The following is a 10,461-nucleotide window of genomic DNA, read 5'->3' as shown; positions in this document are numbered from 1 at the left end:
GTTCTAGAACTGTCATATATTGTTCATTAAATTAGCACTTCTCAATATTTAGTGTGTGTCAGGCATTGATGAGTTGGTAAGCTAGCGAATAATGGGTTTCTGTCATTTGTTTCTCATTTTCTAGCATGGGAGATTATACAAATGAATAATTACGAATTAGGGGCTGGAGAGAGTTGGTTCATTTGTTAAGAGCACTGGCTGCTCTTCTAGAGGACCAGCAGTTAGAATCTCAGCACTCACATGGAGGCAGGCTCTCAACCATCTGTAACTAGTTCTAGATCTGACTCATGCACAAACATACACAAAACATCAACACATAATAATACATATTAATAATAACACATAATAATAACATATAATAATTATAGTCTTGTAAATTGCCAATTGGATATTACTAATAAAGCAGTTAACATTTATTACTTAGTTTTTGCTAATCATAATATGAACATAAGTTCATATTATGTATGAATTCTTCTGTATTAAGAATTCTAATCCTTATGCATCAGATTCTGTAGATTGTGTAGTAAACAGATGTTGAGGTGAAGATATAAAGAAGGAACTGAAGAACTCCGGGGTTGGTCAGAAAAGGTGTCCTAGGAGAGGTGACACTAAAACTGGTATTTAAAGTGTTTCTAGGATTTCATTATGTAGTAGGGAGAGTGTATCCCATCCTTAGATGGTCTATTAGTGCTTTTTGGTGTGGTCAGAGGACAAGGTATGGTGAAATCAGCAGCAGGAGATTGGGTCTATGAAGGAGAGAGAGTTGGTTCAGAGAATATGTCTCAAAGAAGGGTCTGAGCTTTTTAAAAATAGGTTTGGACTTTTTTGGTCTAAAACTCTATGTGTAGCTTGGCTGATCTAAAAAAAAATGCTTTATTTTTATTTTATGTATATGACTGTTTTGTCTGTCTGTGTGTCTGTGTACCACATGGGTGCAGTGCCTTCAGAGGACAGAAGAGGATATTGGATCCTTTGGAATTGGAGCTACAGATAGTTGTTAACCTGCATGTTTGGGAATCAAACTTGGGTCCTCTGGAAGAGCAGCTAGTTCTCTTAACTGCTGAGCCCTCTCTCCAGAACCCTGGCCTTGAATTTGTGATCAACTTGCCTGAGCCTCTCAGATGCTGGGAGATCAAAACTCTTTGAGGTGATAGACTTTCTATTGGAATCATTTGAGGGATGTCTGTTTTTCAAGCAAATAGAGCATACAGAGATGAATTCCAAATGGATTAAATGTTTGAGTGGACCAGAAAAAAAGTAGAAGAAAACTTAGGGGAGTAATTGAATAATTGGTATAATTTCTAAATGCTGCAAAGAAACTAAGTTTATGTGAAAGAGAATGCCACTGAGATGTTCTACTTAAGCAGGTAGACTCTTGTGAGGAAGTGGCACTTCTGATTTGACTTGAATGGTGAAAAGAAGAGAGCCAGTGATGTCCAGACAGAAGCCTGAGGCAAGAATGAGATTGGCCTGTGTGAGGGACAGAGAGGCCAGTATAGCTGGTGTACAAGAAAACTGTGCCAAGAGATGAAGTTGGAGAGGAAGGAAGAGGTCAGTGGGACACAGCCTTATAGGCAGGACAGGACAAGTGCCCTTGTTATTATGGTTTCTGTGTGGAAAAGTTATTGTAGGGGAGTTGATGGGATGAATATGTAACCTCCAAAATATGTAGACATTTCCTAATCCTCAGAACTCAAGTATAAACTATGTGGAAAAAAGAATATTTATAGCTGTAATTCAACTTAAGATGAGGTCAAACTGAATTAGGTGGACCTTAATCCAATGACTTATCTTTTTTTTTTTTTCCTTTTCTTTTTCTGGAGTTAAGGACTGAACTCAGGGCCTTTAGGCAAGTGATCTACCACTGAGCAAAATTCTCAACCCTGACTGTCATCTTTTTTATTTATTTATTTATTTATTTATTTATTTATTTATTTATTTATTTATTTATGTTTTTTTCGAGACAGGGTTTCTCTGTGTAGCTTTGCGCCTTTCCTGGATCTCGCTCTGTAGACCAGGCTGGCCTCGAACTCACAGAGATCCGCCTGCCTCTGCCTCCCGAGTGCTGGGATTAAAGGCGTGCGCCACCACCGCCCGGCTGACTGTCATCTTTTTAAGAAGAGAGAAATTTGGTCTTAGACTTATAGCAAAAATGCCTTATGAAGAAAGCAGTAGATTTGAGTAATCTTCCTACATAAACTGGTAGCATAGCAATAGAGAAGGAGGGGTTTGATTAGAAGTACCTATTTATATGTCCATTAATAACAACAATTTCTCTTCTAAAATTGTATTATTATTGTATGTGTATGTATGATGTGTGTATGGGTGTGTGTTGGTGGGTTTGGGTGCATGCCATGGTGTACATGTTGTAGTCAAAGGACAGCTGATTGAACAGTTAACTGAATGAGATGCTGTTAAGACGCTGTGTAAGGTAGTAAGTGATCATTATAAGTAATAGCACAGAATGGGATTATAGGGAAAGATGGAGTTGACTTGACGCAATAGAGTTCCTTTAGAAGAGGGAACCTCAATTGAGAAAATGCCCCCACCAGATTGGATTGAGGGCAAGCCTTTGGTGCATTTTCTTGATTGATGATTGATGTGCGAGGGCCCAACTTATTGTGGGCAGTGTTGCTACTGGGCTGGTGGTCCTGGGTGTGATAAGAAAGCTCCAATTCCTTTCTGTAGATTTCTGCTCTGAGTTTTTACCTCTATGACTTCTGCTCCAATTCCTGTCCTGGCTTTTCTCAGTGATGTCTTACAAGCTGTGAGCTGAAATAAATTCTTTCCTTCCCAACTTACTTTTGGTCATGGCACTTTGTCACATTAATGGAAACCTTAACTAAGACATGACTGGATTAGATAGAAATGAAGACCTTGCAAGGTGTATATTAATGAAAGCAATATGCTCTTGTATTTTGGAAGAGTTTAGAACAAGATATTCTCAACCTTGGTACTGTTGGTAGTTTGGCCTGGATAACACTTAGTGTGGAGTGCTATATTGTGTCCTGTATGTTTGGTATCTTGACTTGGGTTTACCAGATGCTAGTAACAATTATTATCTTTTCCATACCCACAGTCTAAAAAATATCAACAGACATTTTTAAGTGGTTGAGAATGACTAGTTTAGACTTTTTAATAAGACACATGTTTAGGTATTAGCTTACTGAGTGGGAAAATGTTCAGGAATGGATGGGTAACTTTCCTATCACATCAAGAACTGTGTAGTGAGTGTATTCTTACTTTGTCTTAATGATTCTAATGCATCTGTAATAATTCTTTTTTATATTTATGTATTTATTTATTTTATGTATATGAGTGTTCTACCTGCATGTATGCCTTTATGCCAGAGGAGGGGGCCTCAGATTACACTATAGATGGTTGTGGACCACCATGTGGTTGCTGGGTATTGAACTCAGGAAGTTCCTAACTGCTGAGCCATCATGCCAGCCCTTTATCTGTAATTATTTTTTTTTTTTTTTTTTTTTTTTTGAGACAGGGTTTCTCTGTGTAGCTTTGCGCCTTTCCTGGATCTCGCTCTGTAGACCAGGCTAGCCTCGAACTCACAAAGATCCACCTGCCTCTGCCTCCCGAGTACTGGGATTAAAGGCGTGCGCCACCACTGCCTGGCTATCTGTAATTATTCTTAAGGCTCATTTTTCCTTGCACTGATGCCATCATATCATATCAGACCTTCTCTGTTATTTGCTTTCCTCATTGCTGTGACCTAATACCCAACAAAAGCAGCTCAAAGGAGGAAGAATTTATTTTGGTTCCTAGTTCAGAGGGTATGGTCTATCTTGGCAGGGAAGTCATGGCCATTGGGGTGGTTCCCTCCTCTGCCAACAGATGAAGCTTGATATGCAGCTTGGTTCTATCTGTGGGGATCAGGAGTTAGAAGATTCTTGAGGGAGGTACCTCTGGACTGTTTCCCTTAATGGCCACCTCAGTTACCACCTCTACTTCTGCCAACCATGTTTTCTCTGCAAAGATTCACAGCCTCCCAAAATGTGCTAACATCTGGGGACATTAAGACATGCAGGCCTCTGGGGATACTTGACATTTACAACATATTGCTGAAGAGGATTTTGCATGTAGATATGTAGAAGATTGCCTTGAATCTATATTTACCCCATGTGGTGACATTTTGTATATGCTCTAACAAATAAAAAACTTGCCTGAAGATCAGAGAGCCAAGCCGTAGAGGCCAGGCAGTGGTGGCACACACCTTTAATCCCAGCACTTGGGATCTCATGCCTTTGCTCCCAGTACTTGGGAGGTATACAAGCCTTTAATCCCAGCACTAGGGAGGTTGAGACAGGAAGTGGTATGGCTGGGCAGAGAAAGGAATATAAGATGGGAGGAGAAAGGAGCTCAGTCTTTTTGGCTGAGGAGTTGGTGAGGTGAGAGGCGGCTGTATCTTGTTCTTTTGTCTCTCTGATCTTTCAGCATTTACCCCGATATCTGGCTCCAGGTTTTATTAAGACCAATTAGGATTTGTGCTACAGCCCCATATGGTAGCCTAGTAATTATGTTGGAAAAAAACAAAACAAAACTCTTATTACTTTATTTTGTATTTTATAGACTTTTCCTTATCAGAATCGTATAGAATACATAATTTAAAATTTCATTTAACTTTATGATTCTTGGGTTCTAGATAAAATCCCATATATTTTGCAGTTTTCATTTCTCTGTAGATGAGGGAATTAGCTGTAAGGCAGCAGCTCTTAATGAGTTCAATGACAGTTCTGGGTAGACATTGAGCAAGTTGTATACTTACTCATCTAACAGCCTGTTGGGAGGCACTGTTGTAGGTATGTAGATAATAGGTTTTATAAAATTGATTAGATAAAGATCAAGAGGTAGGTGAGAGTTAGAGAGGGTGAGAGTCAATAAGATAGGACCTAACAGGAAGGATTTGGATTTTAGATCAGTCTAATTTGGACATGGCTTTCTGACTCTAATTTATGAGTGTTGGGATTATAAGATAGTGCCATCACTCCCAGCCTCAGGTTCTCTCTCTTTTGTATTTCATGTGCTATGGCATATTATTCAGACTTTAAAAAAAGAAATTTTGTAATCTGTGACAACATGGATGAAACAGGAAGTTATGTTAAATTAACCAGGCACAGAAAGATGTCACAAGTTTTCACATGTGGAATCTAAAGCAAGCGAATTCTAGGAGACAGAGAATAGAGTAGTGGTTTCTAGGAAATGCGTCATAAGTAGGAAGAATGGGGAGATGGCATATATTGTATGTTTCCAAATTTCTACAAAGGTGAATTCTTGTTTTTTTGAGACAGGGTCTTAATATATGGTACATTCTGGCCTTGAACTCTCAATCCTCCAATTTAACCTCCTGAGTGCTGGGATTATAGACATGAGTTCTCACAGTTGGCCAAGAGTAAATTTCAGATTTCCTATAGAGGTGATAAATATATTAATTTGTTGATTTGATGATTCCATTTATTCATAAATAATAACATTACTGTATACCTATAATGTATATAACTATAATTTGTTATTTTGTAATTAAAATTAAGACCATTTTAACTGTGTGTATTGGGCTTCTGTGGTTTTATCTTTGGCACAGTGGCTATGCCTTAATCTACTTCTATTTCAGCCAGCAATTGCGACTCCATAGTTACGGGTTTGCTTCTCTGGCAGCAGCCTGGCAGAATTCCTGGCAGGAATTCTGTTCCCACAGGCACTGGCTCTGTTAAAGGTAGTTTTAACTAAATCTCTATCATTTTATTTACAAATAAGACTGGAGGGCCTGGCCATGGTGGTGCATGCCTTTAATCCCAGCACTCGGGAGGCAGAGGCAGGCTGATAGGCGGATCTCTGTGAGTTTGAAGCCAGCTTGGTCTACAGAGTTCCAGGACAGGCTCCAAAGCTACACAGAGAAAATCTGTCTCGAAAAACCAACCAACCAACCAAACAAAAAAACCAAAACAAAACAAAAAACCAACCAACCAAACAACAACAACAAAAAAAACCAACAACAAAACAAAACAAACAAAAAAGATTCAAAGGCTATGGTGAAAATCTTCTAGCTTAGCTTAAAGAGCTTGATAGCAACAAGCTAACCTTCTCTCTTTGTTGGCATCTCTGAAAGACCCCTTTCCACTCCACCAAACCAGCAAAAAGCTGTGCCACTCAAAATCCCTCCCTAATAAGTCTATATCTTCCAGATGCCCTCTATTGCTCTAGGCTTACTTTCTTTCAACTAGTTGCTAACTCAGCCTCCTGACTCAAGGTTAGTTTTATTTAATTAACACAAATGCAAACTTGGGGTTTACAGTGTAAAGAATATCCCCCAACAGGTATCATTTTACTTCTGAAGGAACCCAAGGTGCTGATACCCAAGTACATCTCAGTGACTACTTATATTTAGCCACTGTTGTCTGATGCTTCTGAGTGGCCAAAGGAAGTAACTAAGTCAAGAAGTGGTCAAATTGGAGATTTGAGACTTAAATGATTGGAGCATGATGGCAAAATTGGCTTGGAGATAAAATGAGTTGTTAAAGAAGTGGAACATTATTGTGTATTTAAGACATTTTTGTGGAGAAGAAAGTTTGAATAAGAAATGGTAGGATTAAGTGGTTGACTTTTCAGTTAGAGTGTGTGGGAAAATAAGAGGAGGTTCAATATAATTAAATTAAAAAAAAAACCTGCAAAGTAATGCTTAATGTAATATTTTAGAAAGGTGAAAGTGAATCTTATTGATAGAAAATGTTGTAATTTTAAGTTGGACAATTTTTATTTATAAATTTGATATACAAAAGAATGAGTTTAGTAGTTACTTTTGGAAGAATTAAAGTGTTGACATATTAGCTACAAGATTAAAAAAATCTTTAACTTCTTAATGTGTGCATAGAATGTTGTATAACTTACTTTCCTACTGCTGTGACAAAACCATGACCAAGGCATGCTCTAAAATAAAGGGTTTAGGGCTGGAGAGATGGCTCAGAGGTTAAGAGCACTGGCTGTTCTTCCAGAGGTCCTGAGTTCAATTCCCAGCAACCACATGGTGGCTCACAACCATCAATAATGAGATCTGGTGCCCTCTTCTGGGCTGCAGGCCTACATGCAGGCAGAACATTGTATACGTAATAAATAAATAAATCTTTGAAAAAAATAAAATAAAGGATTTAATTGGGCTTATAATTTCAGAAGGTTAGAGTCTATGATGGTGGAGCAAAGGCATGGAAGCAGGAACAGCTGAGTGCTCACATCTTGGATCCACAAACAAGAGGCACAGAGAGCTAACTCAAAAAGGCATGAGTCTTTTGAATCCTTAAAAGCTTTCCCCCAGTGATATACCTCCTCCAGCAAGGGCACACCTGCTAGTGCTTCCAAACAGCTACCAATTGGAGACTAAATATTCAAACATATGAACCTTTGGGGCCATTCTCATTCAACTCACAAGTGGGTTCAAGGTATTAGGACTGCATAAAAATGAATTGCTAAAAGGCAGATCAATAGAAAATGTAGTAATTTTGTGGCAAAGAGAGGTGAAATGTGAACATTTGATTGATAGATATATTTTAATATTTCTTTCTCCCCCTTTTAGTGATAGAGTTTACTGTGTAGCCCAGAATGACCTTGAACTCATGATGTCCTTGCCTAAGCCTTTTAAGTGCTGGGATTATAGGCATGCACCACCATTTCCATCTGCTGTGGTGAAAGAGAGTTTAAGAACATGTTCATCATATCTGACTTGAAAGAATCAATACTATAGTAATTATACTATAGTAATATGATGCTTACATTGATACAATTGCTGAGTGGTTGGGATGTGCACTTGCTCCCTGAGAGAGTATTCTTCTAAGATACAGTTTTTTTATTTTTTTGAGACAGGGTTTCTTTGTGTAGCTTTGTGCCTTTCCTGGAACTCACAGAGCTCCGCCTGCCCCTGCTTCCCAAGTGCTGGGATTAAAGGCATGCGCCACCATTGCCCGGCCTAAGATACAATTTAAAAAAGATATACCATAGAAAAGAGAAATTTAATGCCAATGGAAAGAAAATGTTGAAAAAATATCTGACAGATATGGTTCTCAAACTGTAGGTGTGTTTGTAATCATGGATCTTGTATATCGAACCTATCTTGCTTGGAATATGTGTTATAAAGTACAGTTGTAATATTTATTAAGAATAGGTAATAGACATTAAGCATCCTATCACACACTGTAATAAATATTAAAATTCGGTAGACATTGAAGATATATAATGTGAATGTCAGGTACTTTATTAGGAAATTACTTATTTTTCCTCATTCAAGATAAAAATGCATATTGACAGTTTTACTTTTAGAGAAGTTTTAACAAAATAGATCAAGTGATGTTTTCAAATAGAGTTGAAAATTACCACTGCCTATTTTGCTAAATAACTTTTTCAGTATGGAAGTCATGTCTAGATGGTACTTAGTCAGTTGCCAAGTGAACATATTGTTTGAGACCGAAAAAAAAAAAATAATAGTGGGCTAGAATAAGAGTAGAAAGATCAAGCCGGGCGGTGGTGGCGCACGCCTTTAATCCCAGCACTTGGGAGGCAGAGCCAGGCGGAGCTCTGTGAGTTCGAGGCCAGCCTGGTCTCCAAAGCGAGTTCCAGGAAAGGCGCAAAGCTACACAGAGAAACCCTGTCTCGAAAAACCAAAAAAAAAAAAAAAAAAAAAAAAAAAAAAAGAGTAGAAAGATCTAGGCTGGGCCTGGTGGTACACCCCTTTAATCCTTGTACTTGGGAGGCAGAGGCAGGTGGATCTCTGTGAGTTTGAGGCCAGCCTGGTCTACAGAGTGAGTTCCAGAATAATCATAGCTACAGCATAAGATGCTGTCTCAACACCAAACAAAATAAAAACCAAACACCTGCCCCCCCTCCCCCAATCAACCAACCAAATAGACAAAAAACCAAAAACAAAAGAGTAGAAAGATCAAATTTTTAAAAATCCACTCAAGGGCCATCTAGGAGGCTAAATAAGTAAAAGTGGCCACTGTGAAAGCCGGACAACATGAATGAATTTCATCTCCCATGTAAGTATGAAAGAAGAAAAACAACTTCATAGAGCTGTCCTCTGGCCAGTCAGCACTGTGGCAAGCATATTATCCCCACATACATCAGTCATTCATACATCAGTCATTCTCTTCTCTTCTTCTCTTCTCCTCTCCTCTCCTCTCCTCTCCTCTCCCCTCCCCTCCCCTCCCCTCCCCTCCCCTCCCCTCCCCTCCCCTCCCCTCTCTCTCTCTCTCTCTCTCTCTCTCTCTCTCTCTCTCTCTCTCTCCAAAGGCTGAGGGAGAATTGAATTTCAGGCTAGCCAAACTAAACAGCAAGACTATGCCTCAAAAGCAAAAACAAACCAAACCATGCCTAACCAAATAGAGGCACAAATAGAATAGTTTGTTTTCTAAGTGTAGTGTTTATGATCATACTTTTGTTAATGTCTAGCTATTATTTCTACCATGAGGCAACAAGAGCTTGAGTCTGTGTATATAATTGGGGCAGAATGAAACAGAACATTTTAAAATTGGGATCCGAGGGCTGTAAAGAAAGACTTGTTCTACTCATAACAATATATCAATGATGGTTCTTATGTTGGAGACTCCAAACCCCACTTTCTGCTTTTTTTTTTTTTTTTTTTTTGGTTTTTCGAGACAGGGTTTCTCTGTGTAGCTTTGCGCCTTTCCTGGGACTCACTTGGTACCCCGGGCTGGCCTTGAACTCACAGAGATCCGCCTGGCTCTGCCTCCCAAGTGCTGGGATTAAAGGCGTGTGCCACCACCGCCCGGCCCACTTTCTGCTTTTAGTGCTATTTACTTTCTTCATTTCATTCAGTTTTTTCCCCAGCCAGATGAAAATGAATATTCCTTTCCTGGCCATTTTAGAACACAGCCTTCCTGTAAATATTCATGATGTTGATGTTGTATCACATGTGTTAATGAGTTTTCTAGCTTAACTCCCCCTCAATCTTCAACCCTCCACCACTGACAGGGTTTCTCTGTGTAGCCCTGGCTGCCCTGGCACTAAGTGCTCTGTAGACTAGGCTGGCCTTGAAATCGGATCCATCTGCTCTGCTCTCCCCTCCCTAACCCCTCCCCCACCAGTGCTAGGATTAAAGGTATATGCCACCACTGCTTGGCTTAGCTTAATTTCTAACTGAAAGCCTAGAAAGGCACAAATTGAAATCCCAGAGTTAATTCCTCTTGATATTTTGTAACCTAATTGATTTGTTTGTAAAATGGTAATTGAATTGACCTGTGATTTTGGGTTGAAGCAGCTTGTCAATCTTGTCATTATATTGGTGGGAACAGAGCTGTCAAAATTAACTTGAATATCTTTATATAAACATGTTAATCTCTTTATCTTCTGGGGAAAAGATGCTGGGTAGTAAAAAAGCTAGGTCCTGTATTTTTAGATACAATATAGTATTTTGTGCTTCAGAGAGACCTAGATTTCTGCATTTGT

General features: G+C 39.0%; 1 protein-coding gene across 1 annotated transcript in view; it reads left to right on the top strand.

Annotated features, from left to right (window-relative positions):
* The window catches only part of Asb3 (ankyrin repeat and SOCS box containing 3), a 124,809-nt gene that overhangs the window by 1,038 nt on the left and 113,310 nt on the right, over positions 1–10,461 (top strand). The window lies entirely within an intron of this gene.

This window comes from Peromyscus eremicus, chromosome 10 (genome assembly GCF_949786415.1).
Source record: "Peromyscus eremicus chromosome 10, PerEre_H2_v1, whole genome shotgun sequence".
NCBI classification, from domain to species: Eukaryota; Metazoa; Chordata; class Mammalia; order Rodentia; family Cricetidae; genus Peromyscus; species Peromyscus eremicus.
The sequence above is the reverse complement of the archived record's forward strand: the minus strand, read 5'-3'. Positions and strand labels throughout refer to the sequence as shown.